Raw genomic sequence first — 24,063 nt, forward strand, 5'->3', positions numbered from 1 at the left:
GAGTGAAGCATGTCAGTTTGTTTCTGCAAAGCACTTGCAACGTTCCTGGGAGTTTCAGCTTTTAAATTTACTAAGAACAAAACAAAGTAAAAATGAAAAGAGATATCTTGTGGCATAAATGAGCCTAGTTTAAATAATCTTGTTTCATGTGAAATGATTTCTCTTCAAGAAGAAGGAAAATTCACAAGCTGGTTTTTGAAAGAATACAGATTGCCGAATGGAAATGCGACAATATATTGTTAAAGTGGACACATAGGTCATACTCCCAAGAGAATAACTAATAAAAAGCACCGTGGCCTGACTTATGCATCAGCTTTCACAGTGATTCCGAATGAAAGGGAAAAAAAGTGATCAGATTTTACAAAAGAAAATCTATTTAACATCTTCCCTCTGCTTCCCCCCACCACAAATGAGGCATGCGATTGGATGCACTTGTCAAAGGAAGACAAATGCATCATTAATATTTTCCATAGCAACATGAGCACTGTTGCATGATTGACAAGCAAGCTTCTGTTAACCACTCTATAACACTGGCAATAAACCTGGCTACATATTTTTAATTCCAACATATTTCTAAATTGCTAAGATTCAAAATACTTTGTTTTTAAATCGTGCAGTACTCTCAAATAGATTGTTTTTCATGATTGTATATGCAATATTATAAATTGCTTTGAATGATATTAAATATTTAATGGCATTTTGATATTGTTCTAAATTAAATGGAGTTTGCTTATCAAAAAAAGTCTGCATTGTACTATATTACCTTTTACTTAAAGTACTAAGATATTGGCTGCACTCTGGCTAAAATCCATAGTAAAATCTACTTAAAAGACAGTGAAAGTACAATCTGTCATCATTCACAAAACAGTGCACAATTTATGTAAAGCTGCAAGTTTCTCTTTTACACACAAATCTTCTTAGCAGACTGTTAAACCTGACAGGCCAACCATTTTCAATTCAGAATATTGTTTCATGCTGCTTAAACAGAGCTCAGCAGGCAGCCCTACGTCCAGAAATCATTTCATCAGTTAAAGGGTGTGCACATCAGCAATGGGTCACAGCATCAGAGGTTAGCTCCCCAGTTTTTCCTCTTTCAAAACAGAAATCCTTTACTGTACAACACCAGTATATTAAATTTTATTTTGTGCTTCTTGTTTTACCTTTTCCGTTTATCCTGTGTATTCGTCAAAGTAACATACCGATTCTGGAGAGCAACAAACACAACAATCAACCTTTCTCAAAAACATTACAAATGCTTCGTGATGAGGCCATTTCCTATCTCTGATAATTTCTACTTAAAATGTAAACTGGTGAAAATTGTAAAAGCTTCCTGAATGGGAATGCCTGCAATTTTATTTAAATTTTCAAGAGAATAATATATTGCAACGTTCAGAATGATGAGTCCATTTTAATTTGAACATGTGACAAGCACATCAAAATCCAGGCCACTGAATGCAATACAAATGACTGCTTTAAAGTTGAGCCTAGCTTTACAAAAAAAATGGATTGGCCAAGATTAGTTTAGATTAAACTGTTGGGGATTTAAAACAATATTAATGCTCCTTTTATGCTTTTACATAATCGCCTTTTGCTCTTCAGTAGCATCTCTTTTATTTAAGTCTGTCAGTGCAAGTAATATTTGTTATTAAATTTTCTTTTGAATTTTCTGATTCTATTTTTGTGAAAGTAAAACATCTTTAATGAATAAACCAAAATGTCAACTCATTATTAAGGTTTACTGCATATTCAATTAATTTATGTACCTCTTAACAAGTAAAAATAATTTCATGCATTGAGGTTTGGAATTACGACAAACAGTTTGGGATATTCTGATAAGCAAAACATTTTACTAAAGTTTGCTTTGGAGATGAAGAAAATTATATATTTTCAATACCTATATTCCCTTTCTCCACAAATTTATCATAGGTGCATTGGTAGGAAAGCTTAAGTAGGAAATGGGTCAATTGTGGGCAAATAAGACTAGCAAAGATGGGTATCTGTCATCATGGATGAATCAGGTACAGGCCTGTTTCTATGCTGTATTACTCTGTGATCCTAATTATCTCGGGATTTATGTACATAATACCTTCTTCAAAGGACTCTCTGATACATATTCCAGTAACTCGTCTTGTAAAAGTCTTACTTTTGATCTTATGTCTGAAACGACTCATTGCTCAAGTCAACTGGAGAGCATATTTCCAAGAAATTTAAAGTCGTAATATTCTTTAAAAGATATATTTGTCACTTTTGGGAAATATAATGTCTAACTCACTTTGAAAAAAAGCTAAAGGTGGGTTTGAATCATAATAGATATTCTCATTTGTTTCTAATATTTAAAGCAATTACCTGATATTTTTAATTCTTCAATTCAATGAAGAAATTTGCTCGATCAACTATGTGAATTCCTTTCATAATCTTGTCCCTTCATAATAAAGACCAACATCATTTTCTGGATGTTTTGTTGCAATTTGAAAACCTTAGTTTTCTCATGTGCTCAACACATGACAAAAAAATTTTTGAAATTATCTTCAGCCTTTGACACACTTAAGTATTGAGAAGAATTGCATTTTTTAAATGGTTTAGTTAGATCTGTGTTTAAATAATAACAATCCTCTTATTTCTCAATTTTCTCATATGACAGAACAGTTCTTAATGCATAGACACACCAACTTATGCAATGGTTATTCAGAGGTAGAATAATCGACAACATCATGTCCAGATTCAATTCAAGCAGCCCATTTGTCTTTGATATGTGTAACAGCTCTCTGATTTATTGCAAGCTTCACTGACTAGAATAGGGGCTCATTCTGTTTGCAGACAATTTGATAGTAGAGAAAGGAAACAAAAGGAGAATCAAACAAATTAATGTAATTCTTAGTGCATAGAATACAATTTATTTATTTATTTTTCCTTTATTGCCATTGTACACAAGGTACAACGAGTACACAAGGTACTTTTCTTGTAATCCAACAAAGGGCTAGAAAAAATTCCAGCCATCTATCCACCAGTGAATGCATTACATAAATGTTTACTGTGGAAAGAAAGCCTCTTATTTGGATTAGAATGAGAGTCACAGAGCTAATGGGCATGGAAACTGACATTAGACCATCTCTGATCAAAGTTGCCATGCTGATCAAAGTGAGATTTTAGTTTAATTCCATTTTCCTGCATTTGGCCATATCTCCCTGAAACCTTCCTATCCTTGTATCTCTCCAAGTGTATTTTGAAAATCAGATTCATAACCACTTTGAGATCTTCCACTGGGAGACCGTCTTCAGTCTCTTGCTCTCACCTAAAGCCTATGCCCTCTAGCTTTAGAATCCCCTAGCCGACGAAAAAGGCCGTGTTCACTTTATCCATGCTCCTTATGAACTTGTACCCTTCAATAAGGTAATCCCTCAGCATCCTGCACTCCATCTTATCCAGACTCTCTGCAAGCTCACAAGCTCCACTAACTTCATGGTGAATGTTTTCTGCACTTGTTCAATAACTCTGCTCACCACCACCTTCTCAAGGGCATCTCAGTGGATGGTTCAGCCTGCAAAGCCCATGTCACTTAAATGAAAACAAATCCAGTTTGGCCATTTACGAATCAGAACCATTAAATGGCATCATTAAGAATTGTGCAGCCTACCTTTCATAATTTTCTGGGTCTGCTCATCAGTTAGCCGGTACTGAGATAAAATTCCACTGATAGAATTCTCGCTGGATGAACCTATATTGCTGGGTTAGCGTGGATAGCGTGGTGTCTGAACGTGACTGAATATAACTGTGTCAATCTGTTTTTATAGATTTCCCAAATCTATCCCCAAATGAAAGGAAAAACTTATTGCCATTGGATTTGACCAAATATTTTTTCTGGGAGTGGTGTTTGTTGGTTAGTTACTTAAAATTGGAGATTTCAATGTTCATACTGTTGGGTTGTAAGCTTTCCAAGCAGAATATGATGTGCTGTTCCTCCAGTGAGGATTTGGTTTCACTCTGGCAATGGAGGAAGCACTGGACAGAAAGGTCAGTATGGGGATGGGAAGGAGAGTTAGAATGGTTAGCATTCGTGATATCCAACAGGCCTTTACAGAACTAACGCAAGTGTTCGATGGAACGATTGCCTAGTCTATGACTCACTGATGCATTCGGAGCACATTATGCAGCAGATGAGGGGGTCCATGTGAACACATCGGTTACTTTTCTCTGGAGATTTGCCCAAAGGAGAGATAGTATTAAAAATAAAAATGTCAAAAATAAAAATGGAATGCAACGCAAATTAATATCACTTTTTCCAACATTAAAAGAATTGCGTGATATTACGTAAGGGTTATTGGATTGGCAGCTGTTATTTTGGGCCTTTAATCCAGAGACAAATCCCTTAATGGACTGAGTTGAGAAAAACCTTTTTCACCCAGAGAGTTGGTTGTGAATCTGTGGAATTATCATATCATATCATATCATATATATACAGCCGGAAACAGGCCTTTTCGGCCCTCCAAGTCCGTGCCGCCCAGCGATCCCCGTACATTAACAGTATCCTACACCCACTAGGGACAATTTTTACATTTACCCAGCCAATTAACCTAATTCTCTGCCACAGAAGGCTGCGGAGACCAATTTACTGGATGTTTTCAAGAGAGAGTTAGATTTAGCTCTTAGGGCTAACGGAATCAAGGGATATGGGGAAAAAGCAGGCATGGGTGCTGATTTAGGATGATCAGCCATGATCACATTGAATGGCGGTGCTGGCTCGAAGGGCCGACTGGCCTACTCCTGCACCTATTTTCTGTTTCTATGTTTCTAGGTAGCTCAGGAGTATAAATTCAAGTAATCAAATGAATTTTATATCTAAACATTGGTCAGCTCATTAACAGTAAATACAAAACTAGTGCATAGTCATAACAGCCTATTCAGTTTCCGAATGTCCCTATCTACCATCCTTTCCTAGTCTATATATTACTCTCGAACCGCCAACATGGTTGACACTTAATTGTCTCCTTTCAGGGGCAAATACCAATGCTGCACACAAAATGCTGCAGTAACTCAATGGGACAGGCAGCATCTCTGGAGAGAAGTAATGGGTAACATCTTCTTAGGCCCCCTCGGTCATGGCTGACCATGGGTGATGCATCCTAGTTGGCTGCTTGCTCCACACCTCGGCTAGAGCAGCGTTGCTTGTGGCTGAAGAGACCAACGCGGGAGTGACAGTCTCTGTCGCAAACGTCACATTTGTGTGTGGTCTCTGGTCTGTTGAAGTTGCTGCGCTCCTTTCTGCGTGCCCGCTTGTCTGCCGCTGCGTTCATCAGTTTCTCTTCCCCCTCTTTGAGATGTTGGTTCAGGGTACCTCTCCACCTCGTACGGTCAGCTGCAAGGCTTTCCCAGGACTTCACATTGAAGTCGAGCACCTTCAAATCTCTCTTGCAGACATCATTGTAACGTAGCTGGGGGCGGCCGATGGTTCTCCTCCCAGATGTCAGCTCTCCACATAGAGGATGTCTTTTGGAATACGGCCATCCTCCATGCGGTGGACACGGCCCAGCCACCGCTGTCTGCGCTGCCTGAGTAGAGGTACATACTCGGAATGTCAGCGCGAGACAGAGTATCGGCGTTGAACAGGATACACCCAGGATATACCCAGGTCTGTCTTGCCAGGATATACCCAGGATACGGCGGATGCTTCTAAGGTGGAAGGTGTTGAGCCTTCTCTCCAGTCTGGCATGTGTAGTCCATGTCTTACTGCCATACAGCAGCATGCTGTTGACACAGGCGTTGTAGACTGCTATCTTTGTCTTCACTGTCAGCTTTGAATTGGTCCACACTCGAGTTGTGAGGCGAGCGAGAGTTGTAGCTGTCTTCCTGATCCTCTTGTCAATGTCTGTGTCCAAGGAGAGGTTGTCGGTGATGGTGGAGCCGAGGTACGTGAACTGATGGACGGCATCGAGTTCGTAGTCGTCGATGGTGATGACAGGCGGTGCCTCTGTATCCTGTCCCCAGGACGTTTGTCTTCTTCAGGCTGATGGTCAGCCCAAAGTCCTTGCAAGCCCAATAGAAGTCCATCAGTGACTGTAGTTCCTGCTGGGTGTGGGACACAACTGCTGCGTCATCGGGGAACAACATGTATCTGAAGAGAGCTTCATGTATTTTTGTCTTGGCTCGGAGGCGGGTGAGGTTGAAGAGCTTGCCGTCTGATCTAGTACGCAGGTAGATCCCCTCTGTTGTGGTGCCAAAGGCTTGTTTCAGGAGCAGAGCAAAGAAAATCCCAAAGAGTGTGGGAGCGAGGACGCTCCCACACTCTTTGGAATGGGTAACATCGAAACATAGAAAATAGGTGCAGGAGGAGGCCATTTGGCCCTTAGAGCCAGCACCTCCATTCATTGTGATCACAGCTGATCATCCACAATCAGTATCCTGTCGGTAACATTTTAGGTCTCGACCCTTCTTCAGTATTAAGAAGGGTCTCAACCCGAAACATCACCCATTCCTTCTGTAGGAGTCATTTGTGTTTATTAGCTATTTTAGCATATTATATTACTTTGGATTCTGCTGTATTATTTTGGGGTACTTGGGGGTTGTTGTGATATGAATACTAGGCTTACGTATATAGACAGGCAGAAGTCAAGGGAGGAGCCAGAATTATTATGAGTATAATTGGGAAGGCACTGACGTAATGCTTCAGACACGAAGGAGCTATGGTAAGATATGCGTTATTACCAAATTATACGACGGGAGATATACTAATCTGTTTGTATTACTACTTCAATATACGACTAACTAAACTGAAACGTTGTGAAGATCTCTCTGTTGTTATTTGCGTGAAGAAATATCACTCCACTCCTTCTTCATGCGGTAAGCTTAAGGACTTTATTGGGAAGACTAAAGTAGCAGATCTCAATAAGATTGCGGAGTTTAAGGTGGACAGGTGTGTGAAGCCTACAAGCTTTGGTCAAAGCAGATATGCACAGAACTGCACTATTTTTCAGACGCCAGTGAAAGTGGCTACGTTACTGTTTCATATCTACGACTGGAAAACGATAGCAAAGAGGTGCATATTGCATTTATTATGGGAAAATCCAGAGTGGCACCATTAAAACAGATGATGATTCCCAGAATGGAGCTTACAGTTGCAGTCCTAACTGTTAGAGTTGACACAATGCTGCAAAGAGAATTACAGCTTCAACTGGACAAATCCATCTTCTGGACCAATAGCACAACAGTGCTTAAGTACATCAACAACAAAAACAAATGCTTTTAAATGTTTCCAGCAAACAGAATCTCCTTCGTAAGGGATGCTACTGATGTATCCCAATGGAGATATGTTGGCACAAAGGAGAATCCTGCAGATGAAGCATCTAGAAGACTAACAGCAGACCACTTTTTAAGCTGTAAAAGATGTATCAAAGGACCAGAATTTCTCTGTATATCTGACAGGGAATGGCCAAAACATCACTTAGAATCTGCAATTTCTGCTAATGACCCAGAAATTAAGCAAGCCATTATGATGAACGTCATTGTCAAGGATCCATTGAACCCCACGAACTCTTTAATCACTTATTTTTCATCATGGAGGAAGCTGAAGACTGTCGTAGCTTGGTTTCTTAAAGTAAAGATAATGCTCTTGCAGCGGACTCGAAAGAGAAAGGAAATTCAGTAGCCTTGAATAGTCTGTGAGTAGCCTTGAAAAGGATCCTGGCAAGCTGAAAGAAAAGGTTGAAAGGGAGATGCAAGTCTTTAAAGTAACACTCTGTGGACAATGTTTACGTCCAGAAGACCTTTCTCAGGCAGAAAGCACAATCATCTCTTTCAGTCAAAGACAAAGATTTGAGGAAGAACTATCAGCACGAGAAGGTGGTAATACCATCAAAGGAGGTAGTCATTTGTACAAACTGGATCCAGTGCTGAATGATGGACTTCTGAGAGTAGGCGGTCACCTGAATAGACTAGCGATGCCTGAAGAGGCTAAGCATCCTATTGTTTTCTCTAGGATATTCACATATCAACACTAGTGTTACGACATATCCATGAACAGCTCAGAGATGGAGGAAGAAATCATATGCTGCCTCGTCTCTGTAAAAGGTACTGGATTATCAAAGCTAACTCCGCTGCAAGGAAAATCATAACAGATTGCGTTGTGTGTAAACGTCAGCGGGGAAGAGTTGGTAAACAAAAGATGGCAGATTTTCCTCTGGTGAGAATTCAACCAGATAAGCCTCCATTTACAGATGTAGGAGTAGACTACTTCGGTCCCATAGAAGTCAAAAGAGGACGAAGCTTTGTTAAAAGAAATGGAGTAATCTTCACCTGCATGGCAAGCAGGCCATACATCTTGAGGTTGCATATACACTTGATACAAACTCCTGCATCAACGCGTTACGAAAATCAATTTGTCGACGAGGTCAAGTTTCATCTTTAAGATCAAATAATGGCACAAATTTTATCGCAGTGGAAATAGAATTGAGAGAAGCTTTCAATAGCTTGAATTAGGGCAAGATCCAGAATGCTATGCTTCAGAAAGAGATAAGGTGGAACTTCAACCCTCCAGCAGCATCCCATCACAGTGGTGATTGGGAATGATTGATCCGCATGGTTCGTAATGTGCTGCGTTCTGTTTTTAGCCAACAAGTTCTGGACCTTGAAGGATTGCAAACTGTGAGGTGGAAGCAGTTTTAAATGATCGACCCATCACCAAAACTGCCGATGATCCAATGGACCTGGAAGCGCTTACACCAAACCATCTTCTTCAGTTGAAAGGCAAGCCTCCTTGACTATTTGTGAAGGAAGATTTATACATCAGACGCAGAGGGGGATAGGTACAATATATGGCAGATCTCTTTTGGAAACAGTGGATACAAGAATATTTGCCTCTGATCCAGGAATGACAACGGTGGTCAAAGGTGAAAAGAAGCTTCGCTACAGGTGACATTGTTCTGGTGGCCGATTCCACTGCCCCACGAAGCTCCTGGCTAATGGGCAGAATATTGGAGACCATACCAGATTCACAAGGTCTTGTGCGCACCGTTCGACTTCAGACTAAGAGCAACATCTTGGAAAAACCGATTACGAAGATATGTCTGCTCCTAGAAGCTGATACCTGAGTACAGCAAAGACTGATGGCTTTAAAGATTGAAGAATCTCTAAAGTAGATTAGATGACAACATATAGTGCATGCTTTATTTTGATTATGTATGAAGTTTTTTTACGGCTCCTTTTATTGTTTATTAGTAATTGTTTTGTTATATACTTAGAACAATTAGGGGCCGGTGTGTAGGAGCCATTTGTGTTTATTAGCTATTTTAACATGTTATATTATTTTGTATCCTTCTGTGTTATTTTTGGGAACTTGGGGGTTGTCGTGAGATGAATATTAGGCTTATATATATGGACTGGGAGGAGTCAGGGGAGGAGCCAGAATTATGAGTATAATTGGGAAGGCACTGATGTAATGCTTCAGTGATAAAGGAGCTATGGTAAGATATGAGTTCTTACCAAATTATACGATGGGATATATACTAATCTGTTTGTATTACTACTTCAATAAATGACTAACTAAACTGAAACATTGTGAAGATCTCTCTGTTGTTTTTTGCGTCAAGAAATATCACTCCACTCCTTCGTCATATGGTAAGCTTAAGGACTTTATTGGGAAGACTAAAGTTGCTGCTATACCTTCTCTCCAGAGATTTAAACCAGCATCTGCAGTTCTTTCCTACGCAAATACCAATGTCATCTATATCCAGTGAACGGTAAAATATAGTGCTACAGGTCAATCAGCTGCTCATGTTGATTTGCCTTTCAATACGATCATGGCTGATCTTTCAAATTTCAAAAAAAAGTCCTAGATTTTGCAGTGTTACAGCAATTTGTTGGTGATCTTGACACATTCTTAGTTTAATGCATAATTCGTAGAGCGCTGCCAGAGTTCAATGTACATCCTTAGGCAGCATTGTTGCCACTTTACTCATCGGAATCAACGGGAATGATTTGATCAGACCCAGATCTAAATTGTGGTTCTTGAGTCATCAAAAGGTATAGAAAAGAAACAAGTCCCTTGATCCACCAGGTCGATGCCGAACATTAAGCATCCATTTTGACACTGATCCCATCCTAACCTAATTCATTCTACCAATATTCCTATCAATGCCCCCTCCCCATTCTCTCTCTCCCTGCCCTATTCTACCATTCACTGACACACTGCAGGGGTAATGTATAGTGTCCAATTATTCTACCAATCCGCACATCTTTGGGGTGTAGGAGGAAACACGAAGCACCCAGAGGAATCCCACGAGGTCATGGGGAAAACGTGCAAACTCCATACAGACAGCAGTGGAGGTCAGGATCAAGCCTGGGTTACTGGAGCTTAGAGGCAGTAGCTGTACTAGATATGCCACTGTGCTACCCTAACCTCTCACACACTGAGCCTAACACAGAATGCAGTGCAAATGTTAGCTATGACTTGTAAGCCTAATTCATCAGGTTCTCCAGATCTTGATGAATTTGCTTTACTGACAGCTTCATTGCCTGAGGAGCTAAGAATGAAAATGATGCCACTAACTTAATGATATAGCATATGTGTTAAGAAGACTGTATGATAAGTTCATAAGTTCATGTCATAGGAGCAGTATTTGGCCATTTGGCCTATTGAGCCTACACCACCATTCAATCATGGCTGATCTATATTTCCCTCTCCACCTCATTCTCCTGCTTCCGCCCCCCTAACCTTTGACACCCCTACAATCCAAGAAGCTATCAATTTCAACTTTAAAAATACCTATTAACAGCCTCCACAGCCACCTGTGGCAATTAATTCCACAGATTCACCACCCTCTGGCTAAAAAAAATCCTCCTCATCTCTTTTCTAAAGGTATGTCCTTTTAGTCTGAGAATATGCCTTCTGGTCCTACACTCTCCCATTAGAGATGATACAGCTGATGACAGCTAGGACTAACACTGCTCTGAGTAAAAACTGCAATGATAAGCTGTGATTGAAATGATTGGCCTCCAACATCCAATAATGCCAATCATTCTTTGTGACAAGTATAACTCCAGCCGATAGAGATTTATCATTGAATCCCATTTTATTATCAAGAATGCTTCTCAAAGCCACGCCCAGTCAAAGGCAATCACTCTCATTTCTTAAAATTATAGAAAAATAACAATGGGAGCAAAAGTAGAACAGTCAACTCTTTGGCAAAACTCATAGTGAGATGCACAATGTAAATTGGGTATGCAGCCCACCAAATCCGTGATGATCACGGCCAGCTATTATACACTATTCCTACACACTGGGGGTAATATACAGACGGCAATTAACCCCCCAAACCGTGAAGCGGGAGGAGCTCAGAGCACCCAGAGTAAACTGACATGGTCACAAGGGGACCATACAGCCAGCACCCAGGATAAAGGTAGAATCCAGTTCCCTTGGGCTGTAACACAGTAGCAAATGGCTTCCAAAATGGCACCCAACCCAGGCAACTGTTTGTTTGTTAGCCACAGAAGCAAATCTACATTTACATATCACAATCATTCCACAATCTTAAATATCTGTACACTGTAAATGGCTCGATTGTAATCATGTATTGGCTTTCCGCTGACAGGATAGCATGCAACAAAAGCTTTTCTTGGAAAGGAGCTGTGGGCATTATAGTGTATGACATTTATGACAATGATAAATATGTATGATATTTGATAAAGCTACAGATTCCCCATTATGGAAGGATGGGTTAATCTGAAGCTAATACTGTCATATGAAAGATTAAAGAAATAGTCTTCTGTTCTAAAATTAATCAATAATTAATTCCTTCAGAAACCAAACAAAATATGGTTAAAATTTTCCAAATAATCTTGAATGTTATGTTATTCAAAAAGTATTTTGGGATGTCTAACAAGGGCAGGAGCTACACTGAATGGTAAGCCTCTGGGGAGTATTGTAGAGCAGGGAGATCTAGGCGTGCAGGAGCATCGTTCCCTGAAAGTCGAGTCGTAGGTAGATAAAGTGGTCAAAAAGGCTTTTGGCACATTGGTCTTCATCAGTCAGAATACTGAGCATAGAAGTTGGGAGGTCATGTTGCAGTTGTATAAGACGTTGGTGAGACCACATAGAGTATTGTGTTCAGTTCTGGGCACCATGTTATAGGAAAGATATTGTCAAGCTTGAAAGTGTTCAGAGCAGATTTATGAGGGGCTGAACACAACCCCTGTTGTTGAATAGGCTGGGTCTCTATTCCTTGGAATGCAGGAGGATGAGGGGTGATCTTATAGAGGTGTATAAAATCATGAGGAGAATAAATCGGATTGATGCACAGAGTCTTTTGCCCAAAGTAGGGGAATCGAGGACCAGAGGACACAGGTTCAAGGTGAAGGGGAAAAGATTTAATAGGAATCTGAGGGGTAACTTTTTCCACACAAAGGGTGGTGAGTGTATGGACCAAGCTGCCTCAGGAAGTAGTTGAGGCTGGGATTATCCCAACGTTTAAGAAACCGTTAGACAGGTACATGGATAGGACAAGTATGGAGGGATATGAACCAAACGCAGGCAGGTGGAACTAGTGTAGCTGGGACATATTGGAAAACAAACAAATGAAGTGCAGCCACCATGGAAATCAATTCAATGTTGTTCGCAATTTAGCTGACAAGGTCAAACACTAAATTTATGCAAGGTCCCTTCCATCCAATTATCCAACAGATTTATTTTCAATTTTCATGGAGAACTAAAAAAAGGTGGAATCAAGATAGTATTATGTTTTTAATGTACATATTTAAAAGTGAGAAAATTGCGTTTAAAAAAAATAATCTCGAATAGGTTCTACTCTCTCATCTCTAATGTATGATCATTAAAAATATAATTACTTACCTATGTATGAAATTAAGAATGTGTGATTATTTACAGATTTCTTTATATAAATTGTATTTATTGTTACAAAGATGATCATTTTAGTTACCATTTCAGCTGTATTAATAGAAACATGTTTTGGGCAAGGGATCCAAATTTGCAACAACTTTTACTCCACTTTGAACATTTATTTCAATCGACTTCAATGCAACTAGCTTTCAGATGCGGGAGAAACATGTTGCTTTACAATCCATTTAGCACTATCGATCAGGAAAGATTTCATGGCACACATGTGTAATGGTGCATAGCATTATAATTCATGCAAGACCAGATACATACAGATTAGAAATGGGCCATTTGTACCTATGGAAACTTGGCAAAAGAGCTGTCCAATCAATCACACTCCATTACTTTTAACAATGTTTTTCTTTCCATTTTAAATATATCTTACTCTTTTTTAAAAGTTTCTACTGAATCTGTTTCCACTGTCTTTCCAGGTAATGCACTCTACATTATAACAACTTAATAAGTATAAAAAAATCCCTAATTTCTCACTCTCCACTTTTAAGTGAAAAGGCTGGAAACGTTCAACTGGTCAGTAGAAAGAGTTAAGGTTTCAAGTGCGGGACCATTTGGACCTGTTCCAACAAAGTGCCTTGAACCTGAAATATTCCCATCCTTAGGTAGACACAAAATGCTGGAGTAACTCAGCGGGACAGGCAGCATCTCTGGAGAGAAGGAATGGGTGACGTTTCGGATCGAGACCCTTCTTCTGAAGAAGGGTCTCGACCTAAAAAGTATCCAGAGATGCTACCTGTCCCATTGTGTTACTCCAGCATTTTGTGTCTACCTTCGATTTAAACCAGCATCTGCAGTTCCTTCCTACACATATTCCCATCCTTTTTCTCCAAAGATGCTGCCTAACCCACTGAATTATTCCAGCACTTTATGTCTATCCTTGGCATAAACCAGTATCTGCTGTTCCCTGTTTCCACATTAATTTTGATTACTTTTCCATTGATGCTGAGTGTTTCCAACATTTTCTGTTTTCTCCATAGATCTCCAGCATCTGCAGATACTTTCCATCTTTCCCAATTATTTGCATTAAAGTATGATTAGCAACCCTCCTAGCAATGGAAACAGTTTTCCCCTATCTTTCTGACTGACTCTCCCCTTATTCCTATTAGGAAGTAAAATTATGTTCCCATTCATCTCTGATTCCAATCTGTCTCCAAGTCAGTTGATGCTCCTCCCCAAATTCAGATGGGCTGTTTAGGTTTTGCTTAGTTTAGGTTAGAGGTACAGCATGGAAACAAGGCCATCGGCCCCCCGATTCCACGCCAACCAGCGATCCCCACACACTAACACTATCCTACATACAATCGGGACAATTTACAATTATACCAAGCCAATTAGCCTATAAACCTGTACATTTTTGGTGTGTGGGAGGAAACTGGAGCTCCTGGAGAAAACCCACGCAGGTCACAGGGGGAACGTACAGACTCCATACAGACAAGCACGGGTAGTCAGGATCGAACCCATGTCTCAGGCGCTGTAAGGCAGCAACTCTATCGCTGTGCCACCCTTGGCAAAGGTTAGTTGGGGCCCAGGAATTATAGCAGCATCTCTCTCAAATTGGTGAGGATGAGTCAGCCTGGCACTCATCGCAGGGCCCATCTGCCATAGCAGAGAATTGCTTTCCAAATTATAATCAGGGATCTTCTCTTGGTAAGCTGTTTACATTAATGCAGTAGGTGATCCATAACATATCTCAAGATCAGTGTTCTACACTATAAAGTGCTGAAACAAACATTGCCAAAATTGACATTCTTCAAACCTGCAGACTATAAAATTCAAACAGCATAACTTTGATATGCAGCAGTAAATCAGGCTGATTTGGTGACTGGAGCCTGAAGTCTGCAGTTCAAACATCTCTAACATTCATGTTATTAAGGGAGACGGATTGATAAGATCCTGCATACAATAGGTGAAAGTAGGTAAACAAGTCAGGGAACACTTCCTTAAGAGGCACTTTTCATTCTTGCAGTGATTCACAGTGGCAAATGTTAGTGATGAAACTTGCTTTATAGACACACTGCTTAGCAAGCATTGCAAATGATTCATCATTGGATTAGTTGCGCAAAGAAGTTAAATAAAAGCAACAACCATCTATTTCCAGCCAAGGACCAGAAAGCCTTGCAACAGATTCTGATTGGTATAACATAAACCCAGAAAGATAAATTATATGTGCATGAACTGCTTCTTGCCTGATGCAATGTGTATTTGAGAATAAAGCATGATGGGCAGAATGATTGATTCAGACTTCTTTTGATTTTTCTCGGGTGGAATTTACACAATCAGGAATGCATTGAAAATGGGTATGGTAGTCCATGCTCTGATTCCCTAACCTCATCTCTTACGTATTATTTTAATTTGCCTTTGTAGAATTTTACTGGCACTTGAGTTGTGCGATTCTATGTTACAACCTGAACACATTTACACATGCTGTCATACGCACTGATTGTCCCTGATTCATGTACGTACATACATTGACATATTGATTGAAAGGAAACACAGCAGGTCAGACAACATCTGTGAAAAGTGAAACAGAGTTAATGTTTCAGGTCAGAGTACTTGATCAGAAGTCAATAATGTTTCATTTTCCACAGATGCTCTCTGACCTGCTGGGTGTTTCCAGCATTTTCTGTTCATATTTCTGATTTCCACCATCTGTAGTTTTTCTTATAATTTTCATTTCCATTTTCGTTTTTAATGACTAGGATCTATCAATAAGGATAACACTTGTCAAAACAAGCTCTATTTGTATACATTAGGTATGCAAGGAAAGAATTTCCCTGTGCCTAGTCACATGTGACAATGAAGTATTCTATTCCATTCCAATAAAGTATTCCAGAACAAGTTGTGTACAGAAGCCCACTTCCTGTTGATCATGAACTTTCTTAGTGGCCAGAGTATTTTTCACCCTGACACAAAGAAAATATGGCAATGCCATGCATCGGTGGGAATTTATAACTGCTCCGATCCACAGTAGCTAACAACGAATTGATCTACTAAAACAGTGAAGTCATAGAGACATACAGCACAGAAAAGGGGCCCTTCGACCCGCTACATCTGTGCTGACCATTTTGCCCATCTACATGAATCGAATTTGTCTGCATTAGGATTGTATCCTTCTATACCTTGCCTATTTTAATGCCTGTCTAAATGGCTCTTAAACAAAGTAATTACAACTGTTCCTCCCAGCTCCTCTAGCTGTACACTCTAAATATCAAGCACACTGTAGAAAATTCTTATCCCAAAGATCCTCTGAAAGTTTTTTTTCTTTTTGCCTTACATATCTGTCCTTTTGTTTATGATATTCCTGCCACGGGAGAAATGATTGACTGTTTACCCTCTCTGTATCCCACATAATCCTATATATCTCTATCCGTTCACTCTTCAGCCTCCTTTTCTTCAGGGTAAACAAGCCCAATTTTTGCAATCTTTCCTCACAAACTAAAGTCCTTCAATCTGGCAACATCCTGAATTTCTTGGTACTCTCTCCAATGCAATCACATCTGTCCGAAAGTGTGGCAATCAGAACGGCACACAATACTCCATATTGATTTCTCCTAATAAACGGATGACAGTGAATAATTTAACCCTAATTTTGTGTCAGAGCCCAATCCCCATGTTGCTGTTTCACAGAGGTCCAATTTGTAGAGCCCTTTTTTAAAATGAGGTTTCCAATACCTTTATGGAGGACTGATACCAACAACAGTACCGGATAAAAGACATTTATTCACAAGGCCTATGTTTTTTATGTACTGTATGGTTGAACTGAAGTCAATAATCAACTAGACCAAGTGGACCCGTTGGGTCCAAACCTCTCCTGCATTGGTGCAGCACCCTCTCCTCCACCACTCCCCCCTCCCCTCACTCCCCCCCTGCCTCCCTCCCCCTCCCCTCCCCTCCCCCTCCCCTCCCTCCTCCCCTCCACCCCCATCCCCCCTCACTCCACCCCCCCTCCCCTCCCCCTCTCCCCTTCCCCTCTCCCCACTCCATCCCCCTCAACCCCCCTTATCCTCCCTCTTCCCCCTCCCTCCATCCCTCCCTCCCTCCCTCCCTCCCCCCTCCCTCCCTCCCTCCCACCCTAGGAGATAGATTTAAACCTTAAAATGTGAATAACTTTTTAAATATAACACTGATTTCAATTAAACTTCTTCCATTAACACCAAAGGGACGACGGTGAGTAAGGTGGGCCTAAATTTGTCGTGCTATTGTGTACCGTTTTGGCTGTAGTTCAGTAACAAACAAACAAACCAACAAACAGGAGTTTTAGTACATAGACAGCAGAACTTGACAGGTTTAAAGTGCACAAAGAACAATCATCATTATTGTTCAGGCAAATAATGCAGGGTGCACAGCAAAAATACCAATTGTCTTGCAGCACCAGTTTTCCCTTGCTATTATATTGAACTATGGATACACACAAAGAAACCAGTTTGGGCCACAAGTAGAACAGGGCACCACAGATGCACACAGGCAAATCTACTGTAAAGGACCACTGGACCTCTCAAAAGCTAAAGATATGTTCCCAAACTCCTAATCTACCTCGTAGTGCTTGCACTGTTTTACCTGCACTCTCTCGTAGCTATAACATTACTTTCTGGAGCCTATTTTGTTTATCTATTTGCACTACCTGCGGTGCTTACATATTGTTTAACTGGCCTGGATAGAATGTAAAACATAGTTTTCACTGTATCTCAGTACACGTGGCAAAAAGAAACCAATAAAGTCAGGGAGGCACAGTTGCACAGCGGTAGAGTTGCTGCTTTACAGCGCCAGAGACCCAGGTTCGATCCTGACTACGGGTGCTGTCTGTATGGAGTTTGTACATTCTCCCTGTGACCAGGTTTTCTCTGGGTGCTCCGGTTTCCTTCCACACTCCAAAGATGTACAGGTTTGTAGGTTAATAGGTTTCAGTTTATTAAAAAAGTAAATTGTCCCTAGTGTGTAGGATAGTGCTAGTGTACAGGGTAATCGCTGGTCGGCACGGACTCAATGGACTGAAGACCGCTGCAACTCTAAAGTTTAAAGTTCAAACCAAACCAATAAGCTTATGTGCAGCTTAAAGTGTTATGTCCTATATGTTATGTATCTGTCTATGTCCTCCTTGAGGTGGCTGTGATATAGAAGCATCAAGGCTTCTCTGTGGATGCAATGATGGGTCAGATTTGCAACCTCAATGCAATTGGCAAGAGTCATTAAGTTGCTTTCAACCACTGCACTCTTCTCTCTGACAGTTCACCCTCACCACCATGATCCTCCAATGCTGTAACTGGAATGATCCCAAGCCCCTCCCGCCACTCTTGACAAAGTTTACCCTACGTTGTCCCATCACTTCACGGAATGGCTCCAATTGAGCCACTGATACTTTAAGACCTCCGGCCACGACGAGAAGGTGAAGATGCATGCCACATAATCGTTATGTGAACAATGCCTCATATTCTTGCAAATCATTCTCTAATGGCACGTTCTCTTTGCTACATTATTCTAGCAGTTTTTTTAAAGTGAGGATTTCTAGGTCTATTCATTCAAAAGACGAATAAACCAACTAACTTGTGAAGCTGCACAAGTAAACATTGCAGTTCTACTCCTTCTGACCCCAGCATTTGTGTATTGATTGATTAATCATTCTGCCAATAAACTAACAAATATTGACCTTACACAGTTGAGTAGCATTTATCTAAAAGTCTGTAATCCGCATTGATTACTTAATGGAACATCAGACCTCCACAAATCTGACAGTTTTATGTCGCTCAGCAAAGTCAAAGTGGAATAGATATGCTGATCTCATTCACGCTACACTATTTGCGATTAAAAAAAAGGTGAACCAATATGTTAAATATCAATACCTTGCATTATTTACTGCTAGTTTAACATAGTATGTCTGCCAAATACCAAATATCAGTAACTGAAACATAAACAACCTTATGACAGTCAATAAATACATCATTTGAAGTTGAGTCAGTAGATTAAATTACATACAAGCTGTTAATAACAACATTCTCCTATTATTTTTCTTTCAAGTGAGAGCTGGAAATAACACTCTCAAAAACCCTGTTTTTTCTTAGTTTGCAAACACACCATGCATTGCCATAAATCATAGTGAAATGTATTATGGCACTGCTTGTTTGTGCTCAGCTTGCAACATTTTCCAAGCTAGATCAGTTGATTTTTTATGGGCTTTAAGGATTTTCACTGTTGGAAAAAGTATATGCTCTAAGACGATATGATATGGGAGCAGAATTAGGTAATTTGGCGCATCGGATCTGCTCCGCCATTCGATCATGGCTGATATATGTTTCCCTCTCAACCCCATTCTCCTGCCTTCTCACCATAACTTTTGATACCCTTACTAATCAAGAAACCTATCTTACAAAGAACAGTACAGCGCAGGAATGGGCCTATCTGCCCACATTGTCTGTTCCGAACATGATGACAAGCTAAACTGAACTTATCTGCCTGTACATGATCCATATCCCTCTATTGCTTGCACTTCCATGTGCCTATCTAAAAGCCTCTTAAATGCCACTATCATGTCGTGTCTTCATAGCTACTGCCCAGTAGCTCTGACATCGACAGTATTGAAGTTCTCTGGCAGAATGGTAATGGGCAACATCTGTGTCAGTCCCCCAGCAATTTAGAGCCCTTGCATTTTGTCAACCCTACAGAGGATGCCATCTCCCTTGAACAATATTCAGTTTTGGATCACCTTGACAATAAAGAAAACTGAAGTCAGTATGCTATTCATTGACGCCAGCTTTGGTTTCTGATACTGAATGATATTATAATACTGAATCTCAACCCTAAATATAGATCTAGATTTTGATCAGCTGCAGAAACAGGTAGAGCAATGGCAGATGGAGTTTAACCTGAGCAGCTGTGAGGTGTTGCATTTTGAGGTTAATATAAGGAGAGTATAGAGTTAATGACAAGGCCTTTAGCAGCAGTGACGTGCAGAGGGATCTTGGAGTCCAGGTTTATAGCTCACTGAAGGTGGCAACACAGGTAGATAGGGTGGTAAAGAAAGTATGTGGTACGCTTGCCTTCATTGCAAGGCGCTTTGAGTACAAGAGCCAGGACTTTGGTTGGGCCACATTTGGAATATTGTATGTAGTTCTGATCGCCCCGTTATAGGAAAAATGTGGAAGCTTTGGAGAGGGTGCAGAGGAGGTTTACCAGAATGCTGTCTGGGCTAGAGGGTTTCAGTTACAGAGACAGGTTGGATAGACTTGGATTGTTTCTCTGGAATTTCAGAGGTTGAGGGGAGACTGATAGGTGGATAAAATTATAAGAGGCATAGATATGGTAGGCAATCAGAACCTGTTTTCCTGGGTGGAAATGGCCAAAACTATAAGGTGAGAGGGGGAAAGTTTAATGGAGATGTGCAGCGCAAGTTTTATTTTTACACACAGAGTGGTTGGGGCCTGGAACGCATTGCTAGGGGTGCAACTGCAGTGGATCAAGTTTGACAATAGACAATAGACAGGTGTAGCAGTAGGACATTCGGCCCTTCGAGCCAGCACCGCCATTCAATGTGATCATGGCTGATCATTCACAATCAATACCCCATTCCTGCCTTCTCCCCATACCCCCTGACTCCACTATCTTTAAGAGGTCTATCTAGCTCTCTCTTGAATGCATCCAGAGAATTGGCCTCCACTGCCTTCTGAGGCAGAGAATTCCACAGATTTACAACTCTAACTGAAAAGTTTTTCCTCATCTCTGTTTGCTTGGTAGACTGGATTTAATGTATTTCATATATCCTCATCTTCCATTCTTTGAATTAATTGCTCCAGGTAAAGTAACAACTCCTTCCAGCCAAAAGTACAGCCTATCAAAATGTTGCACACTTCATGATTTGACTGCCAATAAGTCAAATCCATTTGGTTTGTGCAATTTAATGAGTAACTCTCTGCAAGATCAGTGCAATTCATTTTCATTGACAAATTAGTTAAATAATGTCTTATCCGTGACTGTGGAAATCCATGTGATCTACTATCAAGAATCATTTGTCTTGAATGCAAAATGTTGAAGAATATTATTACTCCATGTGACTAACAAGTAGGAAGTATCTTTGGCCCAGATTAAGCTGAATGAGATCTGTTCTCATACTCGCCCCTCTGTGGTTGTATTTAGCTTTTGCAGCCACTTGACTCCCAGTGCCAAAGGTTTTCTTGCAGTCTCTGATAATCAAAGACTTTAAAAAATGGAAATTCAAGGTTTCAAGGTCAGTTTATTGTCACATGTACCAATTAAGGTACAGTGAAATTTGAGTTACCATACAGCCATACCAAGTGAAAAGCAACAAGACACACAGCCACATAAAATAAAAGTTAACATAAACATCCTCCACAGCGGCTCCCCACATTCCTCACTGTGATGGAAGGTAATAAAGTCCAATCTTCTCCCTCTTTATTCTCCCGCGGTCGGGGCTGTCGAACCATCCGCAGTCAGGGGCCATCAAAGCTCCCGCAGCCAGCGATCTGAAGCCTTCGCGTAGGGGTGATCAAAACTCACTCGTCGGGATGGCTGAAACTCTCCACCATGAGACCTGCTCTCACACTCGCTCTGCCATGCCAAATTGATTTGGTCATAGAGTTATACAGCGTGGAAACAAGCCCTTCAGCTAAGCTTGTCCAAGCTACCTTATGTCTTGAAGAAGGATCCAGATGAAAAACAATGCCTGACATTTCCATTCACAGATGCTGCCTGACCTGCTGAGTCCCACCAGCAGATTGTATTTTTAGCTTGTTTAGATAGAAAATAACAACCAACATAGGAACCAGAACTGATCCCCATGGCTTGCTACTGGACATAGGCCTTCAGTATCAAAATCAGCCCATCACAACCACCCTCATGCATCTTCCAACTTGCCAATTTTAGTTGCTAGTTTAGTTTAGAAGTACAGCACGGAAACAGACCATACGGCCCACCGTGTCCGTGCCAACCTGTGATTCCCACACATTAACATTACGCTACACAGACTCGGGACAATTTTACATTTTATAGCAAGCCAATTAACCTGCAAACCTGTAAGTCTTTGGAGTGTGGGAGGAAACCGAAGATCTCTGAGAAAACCCGCGCAGATCACGGGGAGAATGTACAAACTCCATACAGACACCACCCATAGTCAGGATCAAACCTGGGTCTCTCGCACTGTAATGCAGTAGCTCTCATCCTGGATTCCATGTGATCTCACCTTCCACATGGTTTACCATGCATGACTTTGCAAAAAGCATTAAGTCAATTCCATGCCAACAACATCTACATCCTTGCCCCCATCAATCCTCTGGATCCCGTCACTCAGAATACAAAGTCATCGGACAAAGTCAGCATGGATTTATGAAAGGCAAATCATGCCTGACGAATCTTATAGAATTTTTCGAGGATGTAACTAGTAGAGTGGATAAGGGAGAACCAGTTGATGTGTTATATCTGGACTTTCAGAAGGCCTTCGACAAGGTCCCACATAGGAGATTGGGGTACAAACTTAAAGCACACGGTATTGGGGATTCAGTGTTGAGGTGGATAGAGAATTGGTTGGCGGACAGGAAGCAAAAAGTAGGAATAAACGGGTCCTTTTCGGAATGGCAGGCAGTGACTAGTGGGGTACCGCAAGGCTCAGTGCTGGGACCCCAGCTATTTACAATATATATTAATGATTTGGACGAGGGAATTGAATGCAATATCTCTAAGTTTGCGGATGACACGAAGCTGGGTGGCAGTGTTAGCTGCGAGGAGGATGCTAGGAGGCTGCAGAGTGACTTGGATAGATAGGAGAGTGGGCAAATGCATGGCAGATGCAATATAATGTGGATAAATGTGAGGTTATCCACTTTGGCGGCAAGAACAGGAAAGCAGAGTATTACCTGAATGGTGACCGATTGGGAGAAGGGGAGATGCAACATGACCTGGGTGTCATGGTGCACCAGTCATTGAAAGCAAGCGTGCAGGTGCAGCAGGCAGTGAAGAAAGCGAATGGTATGTTGGTATTCATAGCAAGAGGATTTGAGTATAGGAGCAGGGAGGTTCTTCTGCAGTTGTACAGGGCCTTGGTGAGACCGCACCTGGAGTATTGTGTACAGTTTTGGTCTCCTAATCTGAGGAAAGACATTCTAGCCTTAGAGGGAGTACAGAGAAGGTTCACCAGATTGATCCCTGGAATGGCAGGACTTTCATATGAAGAAAGACTGGATAGACTAGGCTTATACTCGCTGGAATTTAGAAGACTGAGGGGGGATCTTATAGAAACATATAAAATTCTTAAGGGGTTGGAGAGGCTAGATGCGGGAAGATTGTTCCCGATGTTGGGGAAGTCCAGAACCAGGGGTCACAGCTTAAGGATAAGGGGGAAGTCTTTTAGGACCGAGATGAGAAAACATTTCTTCACACAGAGAGTGGTGAGTCTGTGGAATTCTCTGCCACAGAAGGTAGTTGAGGCCAGTTCATTGGCTATATTTAAGAGGGAGTTAGATGTGGCCCTTGTGGCTAAATGGATCAGGGGGTATGGAGAGAAGGCAGGTACAGGTTACTGAGCTGGATGATCAGCCATGATCATATTGAATGGCGGTGCAGGCTCGAAGGGCCGAATGGCCTACTCCTGCACCTATGTTTCTATGTTTCTATGTTTCTAATACCCACTAGTAAATTTACCAACACTTTCTCCCTTACCCCTCCATTTCCACTTACATTCCTTCCTCTAAATTCACAACTCTTCAATCCTTTTGTCTCATATCTTCTGCCTTTTCATCTCTGGCCATTGTCCAGCCATCAGCCTCTCATTACCCCCCCCCCCCCCCCCCCCCACGGCCTCCCTCATGTGCATCCACCAATTACTTGCCAGGCTTTGTCCTCCGCCTCCACTCATGCAACATTCTCTGCCCCACCTCCGAAACATCACCTCGAACATAAAAAATAGGTGGAGGAGGCCATTCGGCCCTTCGAGCCAGCACCGCCATTCATTGTGATCATGGCTGATCATCCACAATCAAAAACCCGTGCCTGCCTTCTGCCCATATCCCTTGATTCCACTTGCCCCTAGAGCTCTATCTAACTCTCTCTTAAATCCATCCAGTGATTTGGCTTCCACTGCCCTCTGTGGCAGAGAATTCCACAAATTCACAACTTTCTGGGTGAAACAATTCCTTCACACCGCAGTTTTGAATGGCCTCCCCTTTATT

The sequence above is a fragment of the Rhinoraja longicauda genome, chromosome 1 (genome assembly GCF_053455715.1).
Source record: "Rhinoraja longicauda isolate Sanriku21f chromosome 1, sRhiLon1.1, whole genome shotgun sequence".
NCBI lineage: Eukaryota > Metazoa > Chordata > Chondrichthyes > Rajiformes > Arhynchobatidae > Rhinoraja > Rhinoraja longicauda.